The sequence below is a fragment of the Rattus norvegicus genome, chromosome 11 (genome assembly GCF_021556685.1).
Source record: "Rattus norvegicus strain SHRSP/BbbUtx chromosome 11, alternate assembly SHRSP_T2T, whole genome shotgun sequence".
NCBI lineage: Eukaryota > Metazoa > Chordata > Mammalia > Rodentia > Muridae > Rattus > Rattus norvegicus.
The window spans coordinates 89,509,306-89,531,460 of record NC_141544.1 but is presented as its reverse complement, the minus strand read 5'-3'; the positions used below and the strand labels follow the sequence as shown (position 1 = coordinate 89,531,460).

The 22,155-nt window shown below is 42.3% G+C and overlaps 1 protein-coding gene and 1 long non-coding RNA gene across 44 annotated transcripts in view; one reads left to right on the top strand and one right to left on the bottom strand.

Annotated features, from left to right (window-relative positions):
- Positions 1–22,155, top strand: part of Lpp (LIM domain containing preferred translocation partner in lipoma) — a 633,326-nt gene that overhangs the window by 585,241 nt on the left and 25,930 nt on the right.
- On the bottom strand, positions 11,398–15,778 carry LOC100910319 (uncharacterized). Of its 2 annotated transcripts, none has more exons than XR_015633607.1 (3): positions 15,461–15,778; positions 15,109–15,255; positions 11,398–11,876 (listed from the first exon to the last, which is right to left on the bottom strand). It is a non-coding gene; the product is annotated as an uncharacterized LOC100910319 (long non-coding RNA). The 2 variants fall into 2 exon arrangements; XR_015633608.1 differs by lacking the exon at positions 11,398–11,876 and adding an exon at positions 14,377–14,692.

Below are 22,155 nucleotides of genomic sequence, written 5' to 3'. Positions count from 1 at the left end.
TATATGCATGCCAGGTTGTAGAGCCTTATTCTGTAGCTCGTCACTGGTGTGTCACCTCCGAACAGAAGATGCATTTCCTCTTCCTTTTCACGCTACCTTCTCCTCAGCATGACTTTCAAGTCTCTGTGAGAATGACCAGCCTGTTGCTGACTCACCCTCCTCTCTGCCCCTCCACGGGAGCTCTTTGGCTCACTGCAGATGCACTTCGTTCCTAGAACTGTGCTCTCTGCCCGCAGATCATCTCAACCGTCTGCATACCTCTCCCCATGCCTGTGCACACCCTCCCTCTGGCGATAGCATCCTTCGACGTGACCATTTACTAATTGAAGCCTACCATTACGCTCTCTCCTTGGAGCCTCTGTGTCAGTTACAAACTTCACTTATAATTAGATCCCATAGCTGTCATGGAAAGAAGCTCAGAGAAGTGAGGCGAGACATCCAAGCATACACTATATAGCTGGAAATGGCAGCATTGGCACCTGCTCCGTGTTCCCGGAAGTGGTAGAATGGTAGGAAATGTTGGTACAGAGGGTGAATAACCAGAATTCTCTACCCAGCTTTACTGATCACTCACCATGGGAATTTAGAGGGGCCCTTAAAGCCTCAGCCCCCACATCTGTAAAATAAAGAAACATTACCCTCCTTGTTCACTAGGATAGTTTCATGACTGAAAGAGAGGTTAAAGAAGTTCAGAAACTCTCAATCATGTGTTCAGTGATGGGGTGTGAATAAGGCCCTGACAGTATAAAGTGGATAGCTCTTTCTTGGGGGATAGCCATGGATTTCTTTCTTTTGTTTCTTTTTTTTTTTTTTTTTTTTTTTGCTGCTTCCACAAATGCTGCAAAAGCAAGACCTCTTTGGGATCTTTACGTCTGAATCATGACTTACATTGATTGCAGATAATCTAGAATAGAACTCATTTTCATTTAAACTTACTAGTTAAAAATTATGCATGTTTATAGTTTCTGACATCATATATTATTTTAAATAGCCCCTTCCAAAAAGTATACTAGGAAGATAGAGAAGAAGTCTTTCGTTTTTATCAACTTTCCATACACTGAGTCACTCGCAGAGATCTCTGTATCCACTTACACTACTCAGGGATGATAAAGGGTAAACTCACCCTTTTCTATGATAGAAAGCATGGTATTATGGGCCAAGAGCATCACAAACTCCAGGAACCTAGTCTCATTCGATGGATTTCTTAAATTTTTGCCGAACTAGATGTTCTATTGCAAATTAACTATTCTTTGGTAATAGTCATTAGACTTACGGAGTTTAGAGCACAGAAATAATAGTCCACGAGCATATACTGAGATTTCTCTGTCATTCTATTAAGCTCCCAGAAAGCACATGAATTTTCCCAGAGATGGCACTAAGCTAGAGCTTTTCCTGAGTTGGCAAGCATGAACTGAGGGGCCAGTGGTCTGCAGAGACTCATAGCATCTCAACTGTATATGAAAACAAATTCAAGGAACAGCACTTGGAATATTAAGCAGATGAGAGGAATCTCTACTAATAGTTGTACCAAACTCTGCTAGAGATCCCTGAATCCTTTAACCTAGAGGCCAGGATGTTCCAGAGTTCCCTTAGTCAGGATTAAACTGACATTTTTCACTTCTGTCTAGATACATAGGTACATTTCTTTTCTTTGTCATCTGTCACAGGCACACTTTCCATTAGGGAATCCCACAGAAAACAATCTATTGGCCTGGCCTCCTGACCCTTTCTCTTGGTGTTAGATATACACTTTGTAGATTAGATTGTGACCCAAGCCAGATCCCAACTCTCCATGGCTTTTTCTTGACATAAATGCAGAATTACAATGTTCTAGATATGATTCACCCAAGGTCAGAAATAAGTTCATGTAAGAACTGATGCCCTTCAATTCCCTCTGTGATGAGTTAGTAATACATCCCTTTATTGCATAACATATCAAGCTACATATGTCTTCCTATAGTTCATAAAATGACTCCTGGGGACCTTGAGGGATAATAAGCCTCCATCATCTGTATATGCACTGCTAAACGTGCATTTAAAATAAGAGAGGTCTCGCAACAATGGTAACTAAAATGTGTCTCCTAGATCTTTGGTGAGGGTCCAGCAAGTGGATAGGGATAGTGTTTACTCTGAGAGAATGGGAAAGTAAGTGGAAAGGAGCTTATTCTACAAGCGTTCTGTATCAGTTGTTGTAAAAGACAGGCTGTAAGATGATGATTTTCAACCTTCCTAATGCTGTGACACTCTAATATACTTCATATTATGGTGACCCACAACCATAAAATTATTTTCATAGGTACTTCATAAGTGCAGTTTTCCTGCACTTATGATGTCATAATGTAAATATGTATTTTCTGATGGTTGTACATGACCCCTCTGAATGGGTCATTGGAACCCCAAAGGAGTTGTGGCCCACAGGCTGAGAACTGCTGCCCTAAGGAAAATTGCCGTGATCCATATTTCTGGGTGACTGCACTTTAGTATATCTGGTTTCCACGAATGCCAGGTGAACCTTTATTTGCTTCCAATGCTCAGAACCTAAATGTGTGGAAATGTAACTTAATCATGAGCACATTACATTAGGATCCATCTCAGTAGACTGAAGACAGAGAAGCCCACCAGGCAAGATGAGTTGGCTCTGGAACCAAAGATGGGCCTTTGGTTGTCGGCCAGCAAAATGTCTTGGCTCTGAGTTATATACCTGTAGGGTAATGAATTGTGCTAATGGTCTGAAGATCTTAAGAATGTATCTCACCAGCACCATGCTACAACCTGAGAGACCGCAAACGACCCAAAGAAGCCCTTAGAAGCAGTCATTACCTTAAGCCAATGAGATGGCTAGGCAGGTATCAAAAGCTAATGTACTGCTCTTGACTCTTTCTAAACAAACTGTTCTGAGCAGCCTCTGACCTGATAACGCACATGCTTTATGGTTTCCCGTCCACCGTATGGGTAGTTTTTACAGTTCTGCTAAACCACCTCCATTGGCAGGAGTTCCCACGGGACAGCCATTTCTGTGTTAATCGGGTCTGCATGTTGTCCAGAACTGCTGTGTTGAAGATAGTGAATTCCATGAAGGCAGTCTGTGATTTACCCTTGATTCACAGACAGAATGGTGAACGGCTCCTCATTCCTTTGTCTCCCGACTGTTGCAAGTGCTTTCCTAACAGGGGTGAGCTGCCTCTTGGAAAGCAGATTGGAGGAAAAGGCAAGCAACAGGTCGCTAACACTAGATCGCACACCCCAGCTTTACTATTTGCCAGCACTATAAACATTCATCTGTTTAACCAAGCTAATGAGCCCTGTTTTATGTACTTTCCTCATGGAATTATGGTCATCAAGCGCGATCCATGAGCATGTTCGTTGGCTGTGAATCAACAAATGATTGCAAATTATTACTATTAAAATAATAGTCATTTGTCAGTAAATATTTGTTGAAACTGGTCCACTTTGATGGAGGCAAGCTCTCCAGGGACCTGCTGACTGAAGGCAAGCTTGGGAAGCAGCCCCAGATTGCAGTTGCATCAGTGGCTCAGGGTTCCCAGTGGAACCTGCAGGACTTGCTTCAGGAATTTGTTTTCTGTTTTGTTTGGTAGGAACAAGAAGCCCCTGGAGCCAGGTCCATTGTCATCAGACTTAGTTGGTAATTAGGCTCCAAAGCAAACCTGTGGCCGAGACAAAAGTTGAAACATGAATTCCTCTTTGCAGGTGGAGGGTTGGATCCTAGAGGCAGTGTACACAGCTTGGCTATTTTTATGCTTCTGCATGCAAGGAGGTTCAAGAGAGTCTGAGGAAAGCAATTAACGTCCCTCTGTCTGCAGGCAAAACTCGTTCAAACATGTTTCTATGCTCTTGAAGGGCTGCTAGAGCCTTGGCAGGTAACTGAGGAAGGATTCCATTGAGCAAAATCTCTTCACTTACAAATCCAGCCCCCCTGCACATCCCCATGAGCTCACAGTTCTTCTATATTTTTTTGTCTTTTCTATAATCATAACCCATAAGAATTAAATGAATTCCCAAGAGCACAGGAAGATGTAGGGTATGACAGACCTGTCCAAGGTTGTCCCCACAACACTGCCCCCCCCCAACCCTTTTAACTTAGATTGCGCATATGTTTAGATTCTCGGTATTTGAAAGAGAAAAGTATGTCTTTGTAAGTATGTTTTTCAAGGAATATTTCACATCCGTGCTAAATGTTTCTCTGTTGTACTGAAGATTTATTTTGCCTCCTTTGGGATAAAACAATACCGATGTCTTTTTGGTAAAGGCAAAATCTTGTACAAACTTATATTAATTTTTTTCATAGCCATCCATCTGGCAATTCCTGTAGCGCCAAGTATTTGATCCCATATAAAAGTTCCTATGCTCAGCGAGGTTCTTGCCATGCTCTGCACCGAGCCTATTCTGTGTCAGTATGCTGCGAGTCTTAGGGACAACAGATGGGAGCAACAGATAATATAATAATTTTGATTGTCATCAATTCTAGGTTTTATCTAGGGTTTCTCGTGGTTATTTGGTTGTCTCAGGGAAAATGAGATTTCTCTAGCTGCTGACTCCCAAAGCCAGCGACTGTGCTTCGCTTCCATTTCCCATAAGTCAGATAATACAGCCCTAGTTCTTGTCATGGCTGTCAGTAAGAGGATTTGTGTAATCAGTAGAACTCTGCGCCAACGGCTCCCAAGTCACAGATGAATGGCTACTACAGTTCATAGAGTGTGACAGATCCACTTATCCTTCCCAGTTTGCAGATGAGGCAACTGAACCCCAGGAGACTTGTTGAACCAAGTGTCCTAGGAAGAGTTCCTGGCAAGGCTAATTCCCACCCACTTCTGAGAGTTTTCTGTGCTTCCTCCTCTCATCTGAAAACAGATATACTTGATTATTTTTACACTGAGACTTCCCCCCAAGGAGGCAGAGTGAATCCATCGTTAACAATGATAGCTCACAATGGTCATAGCGAGTGAGAAACCAGGGTAGGATGTACCCTACCCATGGTACCAGAAGTAACACAAAAAAGACCCCCTGTTAAAGTAAGGCGAGTCTCACCATGATGTCAGTAGAGAAAAGGAAAGACAGTGCAGCTGCAGGAAGGTACCCATCAGTGAGATGCAACTGGGTAGTCAAGCACCAGCCTTCTGCCTCGACTTCATAGCGAGGAAGGCAAGCCTTTTCAATGGCCGCATGCACATACCTTATTACTCTGAATTCTTTTTACTTTTGATAAAGAGTCCACAACTTTTTCTGATATAAACATCTGTCTACTGAGATCTATAAGTACTTTTAGGCAACATTGCCTTTCATTTCATAAAAATTCCATAAAATTGCTTCTGTCTGGTCAAGTTAGATTTTGCAAAACTCCAGGAAATGTTTGGTTTAATTTTCCTTGAGAAAGGCATAGATGGAGAAGTGTTCACTGGCAGCCGCTGTTTGGATTTCCCTTTGTGTGAGTGTTGGCTTCTTTACCTCGTGAGCTTTAGTCTTTGATGTTGCTCTTCAGGCATAAAATGAAAGATTATTATCTTTAGTCTATAGGCTTGGAGGAGGGCGATGATGAAACATTCCTGGGTATTCATATTTCTACAGCAATAATTGATGTGGTCTTAAAGCTGTCATACTTGTCCTGGCCTTATATAACAAGCATTTGATGTGCCATGAGCTTTCAATTTTCTCACCCTTCCAACCCCGTATGGCTTTCCCATGCATTGTTTTAGTGTGAGCATCCCAGCAGGGGTTGCATCGGCAACCCCTAGCTGCACTCTGCCCCTGCAGGGTGCATCATTAGGCTCTGCACACAACAGGGGCTACATGCATGAACGAGTGTATAGGAGAATCTTCTGGTTTGACTCCATAAGTTCCATCGTCCTGGTAAATGCATTACCTAGGTTTTCATACAGGCTGTAATGGGTGCCTACTCACTGCCTTTTGGTATTCTGCAAATGTTTTCTGATACATTCAGCAGAACCCAAATTAATTTATCTCTAATTATAGAGTAATACTTTTTATTATCTTCACACAAGTAACATTGAGTTCGTGATTGGTCTGTTTGTAGATTTCATGGCCCTGCGTGGTCATTAGTTTTTGAGATCCTATCTAAATTCTGTAATTTAAATCCTATGCCAACTCCCTATTGCAAACTTACTGCTTTGGGAAAAAGAAGCCAAGCAAAGCTGAGTTAGGAAAAACAAAGAGATCATTGCCCAAGAATCAAGAAAGGGAAGCCGGACGTAACAAAAGGGCTCCTAGTCGTACATCTTTTTATGACTAGTTTGGAAGAACTGGAAGCTCCCTGTCTGGTGTGGGAAGGGATGAAACAGCTTAGATACACAGATTGTTCTATGCAAATCCTCATATGCAGACTGCTTTTATTAAAAGAAATATCTCTAATAGCCTGTGCCACGTCTTGTTTGGTCAGGTAGCTTCAAATGATGGCCAATTTTTTTAAAGCAAAATTTGTGAAATACTTTTATATGATCTTATGGAGATCTTAGTCATCTAACACAATTATTAGTACTGAAGAGCTTGGTTTAGCAAGTTCTGACCTATTCTTGCTTCCTCTTCCAAAATAATCTAGAAACAGCATTGGTCCCTGAAAATGAACAATCTGACACAGAAGCAGTTCCATCCACACTGGGGATTCTCTTCCCCCATTCGAAAATTAGAAATATAATCTCTTCTCAGATACAGGAAGTTGAAGTTAGACTATGGAGTGATTGTTTTAGATAGCAAAAACACCTTTGTCCTTTAAACTGTTGAAAATCATCAAGGGACCTTTTCCTTTAGCTTAACATTCTCTGGGACAGACGCCCTTATTGTGCCTACAAGCAGCAAAAGGCACGGCAAGTGCGCTGAGCCCCTTTGAACTGCAACATAGCCAGCCAGCAGCCTGGGATATAAAGAAGAACATGTTTCTATCGGTGCTTTAATAGGATCTTATCTAAATATCCAAAAAGCTTGCTACACGCATCAATTGTCACTTTAGGCTACATTTCCAAGCGTACATCTCTCTTATAGTGTCAACAAGGATAACCGATGTTTGTTCTGTGCTGTGAGCCCCCAAGGCTCCGACAAAACATTCTGCACTTCACTCTGAGGCAAGCATAAATGTGGCAATCATTGTGAGGCTGAGTAGCACATCTGCTAAGGGGTTATTTAGTCAAGTAAATAGCAAGTTGACTTGGGGGAGGACATAGACCACAGACCAGGGAAGACTGAGCCAGACAGAGCAGCAAAAACCTCGGCTGCACAGCCCCCGCCTTGTAACTTCATCTGCTGAACCTCACTTGTACCATCTATAAATCATAAGTTAAAAACTGCAGCTTTTCATATAAGATGGTGTTATTCCAGTCTCAAAATATTCAAAGACAGATTTATCACCAGAAAGAGGCGGTTACCGCTAACTCTGAACTCTAGATCCCCTGCCTCAGCCTTCTGAGTTGCTGACCTTACAAATGTATGCCACCACATTTATCAGAGGCATTTTTCAGTGGCCTCTATCCTCCTGTTCCCCCAGGTTTCCCTTCTTTCTTTAGACAGATGTTGGTGAAGAAACAGAGTAATGTGTTCAAATATTTGATGAACTCCTTGTATATTTAGAAATGATTTTGTAATAATTGGGACTCACTGGATGGAACTTGGGGACTGTGGATTGTCACTTCATGTTTAGAGGACCAAATCATGAAAAAAATATAGTATTTGCCAGGACTGGGCTGTGTGTGTGTAGCCTGCCCTGAGAAGAGTGGATCTTGTGCACTTACAGCAGGTAGGACCTGAGCTTGACCCATTTCATCCAATTCTCTCAGCCTCACAAAAGAGACTGTATAATCCTGTCACTTTTACTGGTGAGGAAAATACCAGCGAGGTGGTTTGTCTGTGCTGTGAAAGTCTGTGGGGCAGTTCCAGTATCCCATCCTGCCCTATGAAGCAGTCTCTCCTCCACTGTGCTCTGGTCTCCTAAGCAAGCTCAGGCTCCTCTGTACTCCAGACAGAAGGCTGTCATCATCCTGTCACTTGGGAAGCCACTGCTTGTCTGGGACTTGACTCGATTCCTCTGTGTGGCTGTCTGAGTAGCCGGAATGTCTCTGGCAGCAGAGTTCAAAGAGCATCAGGGCTGAGGATATACTGTAGGAACGTCACAGACCAGCCTATATCAATAGGTTGTAACTTTGCAAAGTTCTCCAAGAAACCAGCCTTTGAAACTGGGACTGTTTGTGTGGGTGGATGGTAAAGCGGCTGAATGCAAGCATCTCTGACACCGTGAAGCAGTGTGGGTAGTGAGAAGAGGTCACCTTGAGATGTAGAAAACCGTACTTTATTCATGTCTCCTGATACGTGTGCCTGCATTTACAGCATTGGCCCTTTACTTAGGCCAGGTCACATGGGCTCTGGTGGGCTTTCTCCCTGGGCTTATTGATTTTGAATATGCTTACTTCTATTTTGCATATTCATGTTGTGCTTATCAATGTGTATCAACTTTAGTGTTGCTTCTGCTTCCTTGTGCAGTGCTCATTTTTATTAAGGCATGATTTACACACAAGAAAATACTTAGGTCAGAAATGCTCAGTTTGATGAGAACAGACTGTTGCATTTATTGCTCCAGAAAACTCCCTCATGTCCTTTGCAAAGCCAGCCGTGCCTTTTACCCTCGGAAGCAACTGATTTCTGACTTTTGTGCTGTATTTCTTTACTTTCGGTAAGTCTCGATCTCTTTTGGATCCTTCTCCCTCCCCCTCTCCCTGGAATCTGCCTTTTCTCATTCACAGTGCAGTTTTTGAGACTCATTCATCCCTGTAGCTGTATCAGCCATCTGTTTCTTTTTGTTGTCTAGTATTCCATGAATATGCCAAATTCCACACTCTGCTATAATTAGTTTCTCTATTCTTCTCCACTTTTTTTTTCCATTTTTGTTATATCGTGAATTTGCTTAAGGGAAAATCATGGGAACTCGAGTACTGAATATGTGGCATAAGTGTATCTTTCTTTACCTTCTCTCAGTAATAAGGACCCAAGGGGCCCCGTCATTAAACACAGCTCATTGTCTCCTGCAGTTGTATTTCTTCACTGGTGTTATGGAAAGGTAGGTAGAACATGGCCCAGGAATCGAGAGCCCTGCTCTGACTTGGCAGTGTAACTGCCTACCTGTTGCTAGCTCTTTTGCTGTGTCTGCAAACTTATCTGGTTGGATTGGGCAGCCCTTCGGGTTCTTCACCTCCAGCATAGTTTTCCTCTAATAAAATTCCTCCTTGGCTACAAATATTGAGATAGTCATCTTTCACAGTTGCCTCTGTAGTCCATCCTCTGCATCTCTATGGTGAAGTAGCCCAAGTAGCACCTTGTTGAACACAATGTCTCTAATCCCATTTCCTCTCCCATATGCCAGACTTATTTTCTGTATTCAGAGTCCATTTGGGTATTTCTGAAGAACGTGCTGCAAAGAAGACTTAAAAAGTGAAAGTTCCCAAATGCTCTTCTTTTCAAACCTTGAGGATACTATCCGTTTGGAAAGCCATTGGTGGGCAGGATGCTTTACTGGATTTCTTGCCGTACTTCAGAGTCTGTTCTTCCTGTCTCTCTCCCTTACTGAGCTGCTGCTGTAGATAGAGCTTCAGTTCATGTTCTTTCCTCCTAGTTTGTTATAGAATGTGTAGAATCTGTATCTAGATACCAAGTGGTTAGACATCTGGTCTACCTGTATTTTAATTACCGCTGGAGAATACTCATTTGTTGATGTCTACTCTACTTTAGGACTTGGCTTATATGGTGTCTCTTCTCATAGAAGAAAAGGCCTCTGTCACACAGTTGCTCCCTGGCATAGAGGACATGCTCTCTTTCTTTCTTTTTTGTTTGTTTGGTGTAGTTTTTGTTTATCTGTTGTTGGGTGATTATTGTTGTTGTTGTTGCTTGTTTTTTCAAGACAGTGATTCTCTTTATAACAACCTTGGCTGTCATAGAACTCACTCTCTAGACCAGACTGACTTCAAACTCATAGAGATCTTCCTGCTGCTGCCTGCTAAGTGCTGGGACGAAAGGTATGCATCACCCCTGCCTGGTGACAACATGCTTTCTATGCTGTCTATCTACTTGTCTATTTTAAAGATAAACATTGCACTGATATAAGAGAACTTTGTTCTGAAGGAACGCTCTGCATTAAGTGTCTGTCACTGCCTGGGCAAACCCTGGAAGGAGATGAGTGAAGGATGATTCCATAGCATCTCATAAGTCAATGATACATTATTTTAGATGACTTCACACACACCTACCATTCTTACAGCCCATCTCTTTGGACGTTTTCTTATTTCAGCATGGTGGAGTACAAAGAACTCAGACTTAAAAGTTGGGACAATGAAGCCTTTCAGGCCCTTCTGTTTCTTAGATAATATGTGTGAATTCATGATATGTCAGATATAAATGCTTCTAGGGGGATAGTGTAGCTACAGGGGACTTGCAACTTGTGCTACTTCTTAGACTATCAGAACCATGTCCTTTAATGTTTACTGGCATGCAGAGAGATTTTAACACTAATGTTGGCACTTATAAAGTAACTGTGCACTTCATTCTCAGATGTACACACCTGGTACTCTACTATAGTATTGTACCTCACCAAGTTGTGATAAGATCCAGAAAGTCATGGTTTAAAGGTCTTACCCAATCCATTTTCCAGTAAATAGTATATTATAGCATCATCAGAATGCTTCTTGAGAGAGCACCCACAGAAGAGCATTGAGGAAGCAACCTCTGTGTGTAGAACTGTGATAGTAGCCAGAACTTGGACCATCCTAGGACCTGGAAACCGTAGAACTAGAAAGGAGGTTGTAGGGCATTCTAAAAAGCTTGAGAGGGTCTAAAAATCCAATGAACTTGAAGGGGTATTATTGAACTATAAAAGAATCCACCTAAGAAAACAAACTTTCACTCTTAAGAGACATATTTACCTAGAAATGTATAATAATCTTGTCTTTGTGTTCTCTTGAGTGTCTGTGATTTTTTTCTGCATGATTAGAGCTGACTGAATGAAAGGCATTTCTGAAGACACCTTACAGCCAGGTTCTGTATGTATACATTATGCACCCTTGACAAAGAGAGGTAATTGGCAGAGTTATTGTACTCTGGGGCTCAGAGTGCCAACATGAGGATTGAGAACTCTCAAGTCTGCCTCTCCCAGGCTGGTTCTGTGACACTGGAACAAACCGAGTACAAGAGGGCATATCAGTGATGGAGTGAGAGCTCATTTGGACAAATTTGCTGCATGACCACAAGGGGCTCATTGTTGTCACTTCACCAATATAAAAAATGTTTATAATCATTGACCAAATGTCCAGAATACCCCTGCTTCCTATTAAATCTGCATTTGTACATGGAGTTTAGTGTCTCCTAAATGAAATGAGGATTCACACTGTTATCTCAAGAAAATCACCTCTTCGATTTATTTCCTCACTCATGAGTCAAAGAACACTTACTACATACCTAATGCCCATAACAGACACTTTGTTAGCTATGGAATGGAAATGATAATTGAAGGCATGGACCCCATCCCCCAAAGTTCAAAATACACTGAAGACAAAAACAAAACCAAGAACACAGAGAGAAACAGGCTGACAGTGAGGCATTCTTAATGGCAGAGGAGAAATGCATTCTGTTAGAGAGGGACTTGTTCCAGAAATTCTCCAGAGGAGAGGACACTTTGACTCAAAGTATGGAAATGTCTGGTCTGATGTCAGTGAGAAGAACATAAGAGCAGGTGACAAGCCGACGTATAAGTCTTGCTCCAAGGAGTCCTTGGTTGCATTAGGGAGCAGACTGTCCAGTTGAACATGAGAGAGTGGGTAGGTGTCCAGCAGTACCAAGCTGCTTCTCCCTAGGAGACCTGGCGTGTGGCACCCCTGCAGGAAAGACATGTGATCCTGTTATGTTCCTTCTTTTGGCCATTGTCATTCCCCCTGAGACTTCAAATACATTTGAAGTTCTTTGCATCCAAGCTTTGTTATGCACATTAAAAACTTAAGGCAAAAAGAGGGTACTGACTGGACTCAAACCACAAAGTTTGTGAAGACCTGGTTCAGCTGAAGAGTCAGAAAACGACCTAAAGGGTATTATTTCCCTCTCGGTGATGAAGTAGATGCTGCAGGGCACCGCAGGTAAGTGCCAGATTCCTGCTGTGCTGGTGTCCTGCCTCTTATCCATGCTTCACTCCACTCTGATCCAAGTCTAGCTGATGCAAGGGGGAAGCATGTTTATATTATACCAGGCAGCTATGTAATTAACTACCTTCAGTTGCTAAAGAGAAAAGAGAAGCAGTTATCCATATACACTCTCGCAAAGGGGTGACATTGCTCTGATGTCCCTGATATCCTTTTGGTCTCTATGGATTATGGCATCTCTGAGGTGCGATCTTCAGTTAAGAACACTTATAATATGTACACTCATATATGTTCACATATGTGCTGTGTTTCCTTTGTCTTACAAAGTATTTGTTTTTATCAATTATGTAGATAGGAGTCAGGCAGAATTGTGTTCAGTCCCTGTCTACCAACTTATGACTTTGGATATATGTAGATTTAAGAAAAGAATCCATGATTTACTGTCTCGTATAGGATGGTAATGTTTTGATCCTGGAGTTACTTTGAGAATTTAATGGGTTAAATTGATTGATTCAGAGAGAGAGAGAGAGAGAGAGAGAGAGAGAGAGAGAGAGAGAGAGAGACAGCCAGCACATCCCAGAGCAGACACCTGCTACTGCAGACCTCTCTGTGCTTTTCTTTCCTCCTCTCTTCTTCATAAATCTCCTCCCAATCCAAGACACTCCCTTTCCCTGAAGGAAATTCAGGGTAGATTAGCTCTTTAACAAGTAAATGCTTTTCAGAAACCCAGAGCAGAGTTTTCAGCCTGTCAAACAAGTAGAGAACTGTTTTAAAGCTGTAGATGCCTGACCTCCTAACCCCAGGGTTAAGGACCAAGTAGGCTCAGAAATCATTGGTTTTCAAATGAACTCTTCAGAGTCGAGCTGTGTGAATGTGCCCGATGTCCTCTTGTGTCAGTATGGAAAAGGGCCATGGAAATGCTGGGTGAGTGGTGGACATTACTCCGGTTATCTAAGGAGGAGGATGATGGGATATCACAGTAGAGACAGACTGTGGTGGCAAAATTATGTATTTTCTGGTGAAAATTAATGGTACTTGGTAGAAGAGAGGAAACGGATGCTGACTCTGTATGAAATGTATTTCAGTGTGTTTGCAAAAAACAAACAAACAACCTAAGAAATAAAACTCCTGAGAAGAAATTTGATCACAAGATTAGTAATCATAATAACAATATATCAAACCACAGAAAAGTAAATGCCATTCTTGACTGCACTACTTAGGCAGGGGTATGCAGGACACACGCTAGCTATAGATCCTACAGTGCTGTGTTCTATTCTGGGTGCCATGTATTGAAGGGAACCAAGACAAACTAGAACTTGTGCTGAGAATAGTGGTTGGGGGGATAGGAGACAGAAATAGCCCATAAGAAAGGATGGAAAGATTCCAGGTAGTTATCCCAAAAGAAGGCTCAAAAAAGACAATATTTTCAGGACTCTTTAGGGGTGTTACCCAGAAAAGGCAACAGACTTGCTTATAGAGGACAGAAGGAAGATTAAATATAATCCTCCAACAATTAAGTGGGCCAGTAGAATGGATGCCTTCCAAGAGAGTCTACTGTCCCTAGAAATGATAGTTTCAAGCTGGATAAGCCCTGACCAACTAGGGGTGCTGTGAGGGGAATGTATTCACCAAACCAACTGGCACAAAGAATGGCCGAGATCTCACTTACTGTAATACTCTGCCATGATCCTCCATGAAACCTTAGGTGCCACAAATTCTTTTAGTTATACAGCTCAAGAAATCTATTGCTTTATTGATTTTTTTCATTGAAAAAATAATTCAAGAGAAAGTTGCCTTCTCTCTTTTTTCCCACTAATTTATTTATTCATTTTCCTATTAAGGGAAGTTGTTGTCTTCACATTCAGAAGTGTTAAGGGTAGCAGTCGGTGCTCTGGAAGAGAATGAATCACCATGCATGGTCCCGTGCCTGGATGTCCACATTGTTTCCCGGAATAAATACTGACTTCCAAGGCTCGCAAACCCTATTCCCACTCTATGGAGAAGGAAGGCTAAGGTGCACTCTCACCCTCCGGCTTGTCAGTTTTTTCACTCAGCATACTGTATCATTCTCAATAAAACTCTCTTCTGGAATTTACAGTCCATTGATCATGAGACCTCCCAATGTATTCATTACTTCACTCAGTCATTCATTCATTCAAGTACTTACCAAACAATTTCTACTGTTTTATGAGACATATTTAGTGCCACCGACAAAAAAAAAGTTTCCATGTCAAACTTGGAAGAGCATTTAAATATATGAAAGCTGGCTGTTTTATTATGACAGCTACCATAAGCACTTGATAAAAAACAAAGTTTCAGTCATAAAGCAATCCGCACCACCCCCATATATAGTGTTGGTCAGGAATCTGGTAGTCTCTCAGCCAGGAAGCTCTAGGTCATAGACACTTCTGAGTGTTCTGAGCTGAGGCTTCTCAGAGGCCTGGACTACTGATCAGCTACTGGGGAACAAGTAGGGCTTCTCATCGATGTCCCTCTACTAAAGGTGATCTCTCCAGTGTGACAGTTCTGGTGTAGAGCCATCCTGTGGCAATTCAGAGCTTAAAGAGAAAAACCATTTTGCGTGTACTGCAGACAGTCATCCAGACCCACAGGACTCCATTAGCTAGGTTCGTCTCAGCAGTCCAGCTCTTGGTGCGTAACAGCGCTTGTCACACGGTGTGTCACAAGGGAGGACAGAGTACATTTTCATGGCCCCTCTTTGGAGATTTCATGTAAACAGGCAACACTCTATGCAAGTTGATACCTTAAAGAATGCACGACTACTATGTGGAAGGGCAGAAGAATAGGCGGGGAAAGCAGTAACAGAGGTAATGGCCCTAAGCCCTGGACCTCCAAAGCTAAGGTTATAGAAAGGAAAGGCTGCTCAAAGCAGAGGTCCCAATGAAGAGCAAGAACACAGAATGTTTTAAAGTTTGCACTGATTTCTGTGCTGAGGACAAGAGAATGGGATTACCTGTCTGGAAAGGAACGGTCTCACAGGGCTCCAGAGAGACCAAAGTGTCCACTTAGAAGAACTGGCCTTGAAAATCTGTCCCCAGTGTCAAAGCACAGACACCCAGAATGATCTCTTGAGCAGTTTCCTCTCGAGTTCCTTTCCTGCCTTTGATAGTAAACAAAGGTCTCTGTTAAAGTCTGCTTCCCAGCTGAAACTGAACACAGACTCCAAACCATCAAATCACTTTGGACTTTTCTCTTCTTACACCCCACCAACAACTGGGGTGGCATGCATTTGAACAAACCAAAAGTGATTTCACTCTTCTAGTTTTCAGAGCTTTTTGGCTAAATGCAGAGTGAGAAATTCATACCTTTTTCAAACAGTGTGGGTTCTTTTTCCCAGTTCCTCTCATCCATCTGGTTCTCTGGAGGTCTTGGAATCCAGGAAAGTGTTAGTTCACTGTGCTGAAATCCAAAAAAGACTGCTAAACTGTGAAAGAAAATTTGCATTCCAGAGACACCGAAGGAGTTAGTCCACAAGTCTGTGCTACAAGGAGCAAACATCTGTATTTCCTGCCTCCTTTGTCTCTAAAGCACTTGGAAAACCCTGCACTCACTGAGCCTTCCTACCTAGTTCATCTAAACCACTTTTGATGCAGTACAGAGCACAGAAAGAAGAACCAAAACATGTTATTATTTTATTTCTAGTGTCAGAAAATATTCCAGGCAAGATACCGTTTAGGAGAACAGCAAATCACTTTGCAGCCTGCTTAAGATTCCATTCCCATGAATGGGCTCCCCAGCCGGGTGTGTGGCTGTCCCATCTGCAAGCCTGTACTCAGAGGGAAACCACAATCACAGCCCTGACACTGGCATGTCACCGTGACCTTTCTAAGCCCAAGTGCTGTCTTTTGTCTTCCATTGGCAGCAGTGTAATTAGAAGGCCTCGTTTTCAACAGAAGCCAAGTGATTGCCAAATGTGCTCAGATGATCTCCAGAGGATCAGAGCTAGCTCACCGCCCTCTGGCTGTTCTCACTGCCACTCCCAGGAGTTAGAGACTTAAAGTTTTCCCATTCTTTAGAAAGAAGATCAAGTTTGGTTCAAAGAAGCTTTTCTGTCATATGCAGATGTACAAGGAGAAACCTTCCATGACCCTGGTTGTTGGCTCAGACCACTTGTGTCTGTACTGTAGGAAGCAATTGGGATCTACCCAGTCAGGTAGAAAGTAAGTACCGTGGCAGGCCTGAGTCTCAGAAAGCAGGCACGTGAGCAGCATGGCACTCAGAACACTTCTAGTCTTTGCTTGCAGATCACGATTCTAATGGATGATTCAGAGTGGTTTAATTCTGATCTGAAATGTGCACACGGGTGGTCATTACTGTGTATACACATAGCTAGAAAGATCTTTGCTTAAACTCACATTATAGAATGTTCCCCTAGACGGATCAATTACTCTTGATAATCAGGTGGCGTTAAGTAAAAGAGTGTTGTCCTACGGACTGTGCATGTGTGAAACAATTTCAGATCACTTAAGCTCTTAGGGGAGTGTATAGCAATAATTTTTTGAGAGATACATCCTGGCTGAGATAAAAACAATCCTAAGACCAAAACATGCCTCAGGTGTTATTTTATTTAATGCCATTCATTTTCTTCTTCATACAACAAATACTTTTTGCAGGCCCATTATGACTACATGCTGTTACAGAGGCTGATAATGTATTGGTCTTTAATGCCTCGTGACAAGTAATGATACGGGCCGCCACTGGCAAGAATGATGAGAGGTTGGCCTTAGACAGCATGCCATGGGAATCGGCATCTCTGAGGTCCATTTCCATCACAGTGTAATCATCTCCTATCAGAGGCAAAGGTGCAAACAGATGTGCAAGCAGAGACGTCCACGTGCAGTGGCTTTTCACATGATGGAGACAGTTGTGTTCGTCTTGCCTTATTCTTGAACCATATGCAATCAGAAGTTTGGAGCTTCTAGCGATTGGATTGGGGCTGGGACCACACAAGAAAGTATCCCATGTGAGTCCTGGACATGACATCTTCATTGAATGGCAGTGATACTCAGAAAAATCCATCTCCCAGCAACAACACCCTGCTATATAATGTGAAAAGGGACAAGAAGCCCCAAATTATATATTTGTGAAGTGTTATGGGACAGCAGAATGCTAGCAATGAGCCAGGGCATTTTGTGGGATCGCCAATACAAGGAACTAGAAGAAACTTACTGATCAGCAGAAAGTATGAACTAGAGAAAAGCTTGCGTGCCTTGGGTGTGGAAGGCATAGATTTAAGTTCTGATCACATTAGGATGCATACATAGAAAGTCTCCACTCTGCCTCCCCTGCCTGACTGCTGTAGAGATATTTGACGTCCTGTGCGCGCACACTTAGTGCACATGTCCGGGTGCCAGATTTGGTTTGGTGTAGATAAAGTCCTGGAAATTATTTTTTATGAAGAAAAGCTATATTAAAAAAACCAACATTGAAGCTAGCATTACATACCAGGCACTTATAGGATCTTAACTAACCATTAAAAACAGAACAAGACACTTTCAGTCTTCGTAGGTGAGGACGCCAAACATCACTTAATGCTTAGACTTTCAAACCCAGCCTCCTAAAGCCACCAGCAGCTCTTTGACTGTATGACAGGCCTGCTGCAGTTCTCAGGTGAATAAGTCCTAACAAGACTATGCCTTGAAGATGTTGTAAAGACAGCTCTCTGATTGGACTTGGCTCGGAAGGAAAGGAATTCTATTCTTTCTTCCCCTCTCACGATAGTCTTGCTGGAGTTCTGTGATCTTTTAATTTGCCCCTGGCATGAAGGTAGCTTTGCCTCCCTCTGTTTCTCAAGGATTCTGACACATCCACGTATTTGGGGAGCCCTCCTGTTCTACATAGTTACATGCTTTAAAATGACAAATCACTTCTCTGAGCTTTAAGGAGTAGCTATACTATTGTCTTTTTGAAGGAAAAGTTTGTTTGTTTGTTTGGTTGGTTGGTTGGTTGGTTGATTGGTTAGTTGGTTGGTTGTTTGGTTGGATATGGTCTCCCATTGACCTGGAATTTACCCCGTAAGCTAGATTTGATGGCTAGTGAGCCCCAAGGATCCACATCTCTCCCCTTACCAGCAGTAGGGTTAGACCATGTACCACTTTTCACTTTGTGTATGTGTGTATGGTTTGGGGATATGTATATTTGTGACCTGGGAGCAGTTTCCCAAAAGAGGGCGTTAAACTAGTCGAACTGGGATTACATAAAGGTTTGAGCTGCCCTATGTGTTCTGGAATTGAACCTGGGTCTTCTGGAACGGCAGCCAGTGCTGTTAATGGTCAACCCATCTTTCCAGCAATGCACACCTGGTTTGTTTGTTGTTTTTGTTGTTTGTTGTTTGTTTGTTTTAACTTGAGTCCTAGTAAATGAACTGTACTTCCTGATAAGTACTTTACCAAGTGAGAAATCTCCCAGCTCTCCTGTTTCTTAATTTTAAAGTCAATTTATAGAGTTCAAATGGAAACAAAATTCTTGTCTTCTACTTCATAATCCTAGATTAATAATTCTACATTTCTCTAAAATGTTTAGTTGTTCATATTTGTGTTCGTGCCTGAAAATACTGAATTCTCCCTCACCACTTCACAGATTTTTGTCACAGTGTTCTGGAGAATGAGTTTTGTTTGAAGGCAGGCTTGTCTAAGACATCTCTCAAGAGGGCTTATATACTGATGAAGACTCACGTTATAACATCAGCTCCAAAGAGTATTACAATCAGTTTTCCTTTAAATGACAAATCAGACCCCACCAAGAAGAGAGGTATCATCACAAACCACAGAAAGCAACCTGTCCTCCCCCGTTCTCAATAACTCCTCTCCTTTTTCTCAGTCACATCAGGTTGCTGGTGTCTTCACGAGAGCAGCCCTGTGCTTTGCCATTAAGCAGTTGTTTGTAGGTGCGCTTTCTTCCCATTGCGCTGGGAGCTTGTGAATGAAAGGAGAGTGTCTCAGACTTCCAGGATGTGCAACACCTCACTCCCTAGGCTCTCGGCGACAGCAGAGTAAGTAGGGAGGCAGCTTATTAGAGGAGATGTATGAAGTATTTGTTTAAAGAGAATTCTAAGAAATTTGAAGAGTTATACTCAGAAGGATTTTATCAAAAAAAGAAAGTTGAAATACTTTTTACACAATCTTCAGTTAGGTGTTTTCTAGCTGTTGTGTGTGTGTCTGTCAGCCTGTCTGTGTGCCTCTGTGTGCACAAATATGAGTGTGTCTCTGGGTCTCTATGCTTGTCTGCAGGTATGTGAGTTTGTGTCTGTGTGTGTATGCAAAAAAAGTAAGTCATTACATCATAAAATATAGTTTTGAGGATTTTGATATCATCTAACAAAGTTTGGAGGAAAAATCATAATTTTCACCTATAAAAAAGAAATTTGATTCTGATTAGAGAGTTGTAGTTTAGGGATAGCACTAAATTCGCTGTCCTTATTTCTAGTCTGTTTGAAACACAGATGCAAATATAAAATGTACATCTTGATGGGGATACAGAAGGAGAGTAGCCCGGAGTGCAGGACAGATTGTAGTAGGAAATGTGCGCCTCAGCTGGGAGGCAGGGCTGTCGGGGTTGAGCTCCCAGGGCTGAGTGAAGTCTTTGCTTACAGAGACCCTAAAGCAGAGCCATTCTCTGGAAAGCCTTCTTGATTGTCAGAACCAAGAATAGATTAACAGTCCACATGTGAGTTAGACAGTACAATTATTTGAATCTGAATAATTACACTAGCACTTGAGGAGAAATTGCTGAATCATAGACCCAATCTCTTTCTGTGGATCGGAACTACCAGTCTGTTTGAACAGTCACACCGAAATGTGCTTCCCACATTTCACCTCACCGTTCATGTAGACAATGATGGCATTTGTGCAGAACACTGAAGGAAACGAGCATCTGCAGACCCAGCTGATAACTCAGGGACTCTGGAGCCCCTCATGTATGGCACACCTGAAATTCATTTAAACTTACTCTCTGGCAGCCTTTTACACGGTTACATAAAATAATTTTATTTTAAATAAATTATCCATAACTTGTTGGCTTATCTTGTAATTAAAATTCATGGAGCATCAGTGTTATGCAGAAACGCCATTGTAAATGCTGTGACCCAACAACGAGTTTTCTGTCTCGTGGTGTAGGAGTTTGGGGGGACAGATGGTCTTGAGATCACGATGTGTTTCCTGAGTTCATTTCTTTGCATGTAACTTGCAGGTAGGAAACCTGCATGCCTTCTGTTTGCAGTCTGAAGTGTTTCTACAAAAATACAGAAGTACAACCAGAACATTGGAGTTGCTCCCCATTGCATAGGGACCTAGGAGGCGTGAATCTGCTCCTAGACATATTCAGGATCCAAGCCTTGGTTTCTGGGTGGCACCCGGGCGGGGAGATGTGAACAGTGTGGCATACATCTCACAGTCTATTCTTTGACACTCGTCATCGAGGAGTAAGTTTGGGCTCTCTGAGAAGGCCTCCTTGGCATCATTTCTCCAACCACAGCATCTACAGGGAAGCACATGTAGAAAATAGAGGACATTATACAGACATTTCAGGTCTACTAGTTTCACTCTCCCTGATTCTCTCTTAATCAACTAAGTCCAGAATGTTTTCTAAAACATGAGAGGTCACCTCACCGTCTTATGAACCTTCCTGTTTTGTGATATGCTCATTTCTCCAAAATGTAAGATCCCATTTTAATTTTATAAAATTAGAGTTTCAGCTCAGCTCCCCTTCTAGTCTTCCAACTCTCCATGCACATCTGTCTTGGTCGCAGGCACTCACACTGACCGGTGTATTCCTGTCTGACGTGTTGGAGGCAACACCCTTTTCCATCTCTCTGTGGGGTGGTGGTTAGTGTTTGTGCTGCCTGCCTGCCTCATTTAGATTCAGCTGCTCCTTCAGCTCTTCTGCCTGGGAATTAGAAAAGTTATTTATATAACACCCAGGGATATAAAAACTACAACCAGATTGTATCTCAGATTTAACAACAGTTGCACTAGGGAGTCTTGAGTACAAGTTTGTTTGTGATTTTAGTTTGGTTTTCAGTTAAATTTTTGTGTCTAATCACAACTGGAGCACCACCCTTTCCGAAGTTTACCGTCTGTGCCTTTAACTACTAAGCCCCTGATTCTTTCCTGCATCTTCAGATGTTTGCATTTTGATCACACTTTGATTAGAGTAACTGCTCAAAGTAGTGTCTGTTGTAAAATTAATAAAATACAGATCTAGCATTGAGTTTAAGCGACAAGGTCTTCGCCCGGGACCATGGGCTGTGCAGGGTAATGATGACTGTGTAGATGATGTAGTATGTTGCCCAGATGCCTCTTTGAGACTGAAGTTCTCATTTCCCCACCTGCTGGGAATATTAACTGGTGAATTCTCGTACCTAGGTCCCTCTGCACTCATTATCAGATGAAGGAAAGTACTTCAGTCAGAGTTACACTTCATTCTTGAGAATGGTCTTGCGTCTGCTGATACATGCAGCTATAAGGACTCCCAAGAGCTTCGTGAAAAAGCAATTCCTCAGGTCACTCCCAGGTGTCACATCCTCCTTGGAGGAATCTAGGCTTTGGTCACAGCTACATCTTAGATTTCACCCAGGCACTTCTTTAATCTCCCATAGATGCCAATCACGAGCCCAATAGCTCCCTGTGTGCAAAGTAGTTTCAGAATCTGTTCCATAGGCAACACAACCTCAGACTAAAGTTTTATGGGAAGAAAGAAGACCGATTACTGCTTGGCCACATAGATGTCATAGGGGAAACATCTCATAAACAATCCTATGGGCAGAGAACATGGCTTATTTTTACTATAACAGAGGGAGACTCAGGAAAGATTTCTTTTCCACAGTAGGCAGCCTTTGAGCTTCATTTAAAAAAGAAAGACAGCAGATTATTTTCTAGGGAAGGAAAAGGACAAGGTGCCCTGGGTGTGTGCACTGATTTTTAGAGATGTAGCGATGAGTAGATAATGGCAGACAGAAGGTGAAGCCCATGTGGGAGATCATCGTTGAGGAGGAGGAGCCAAG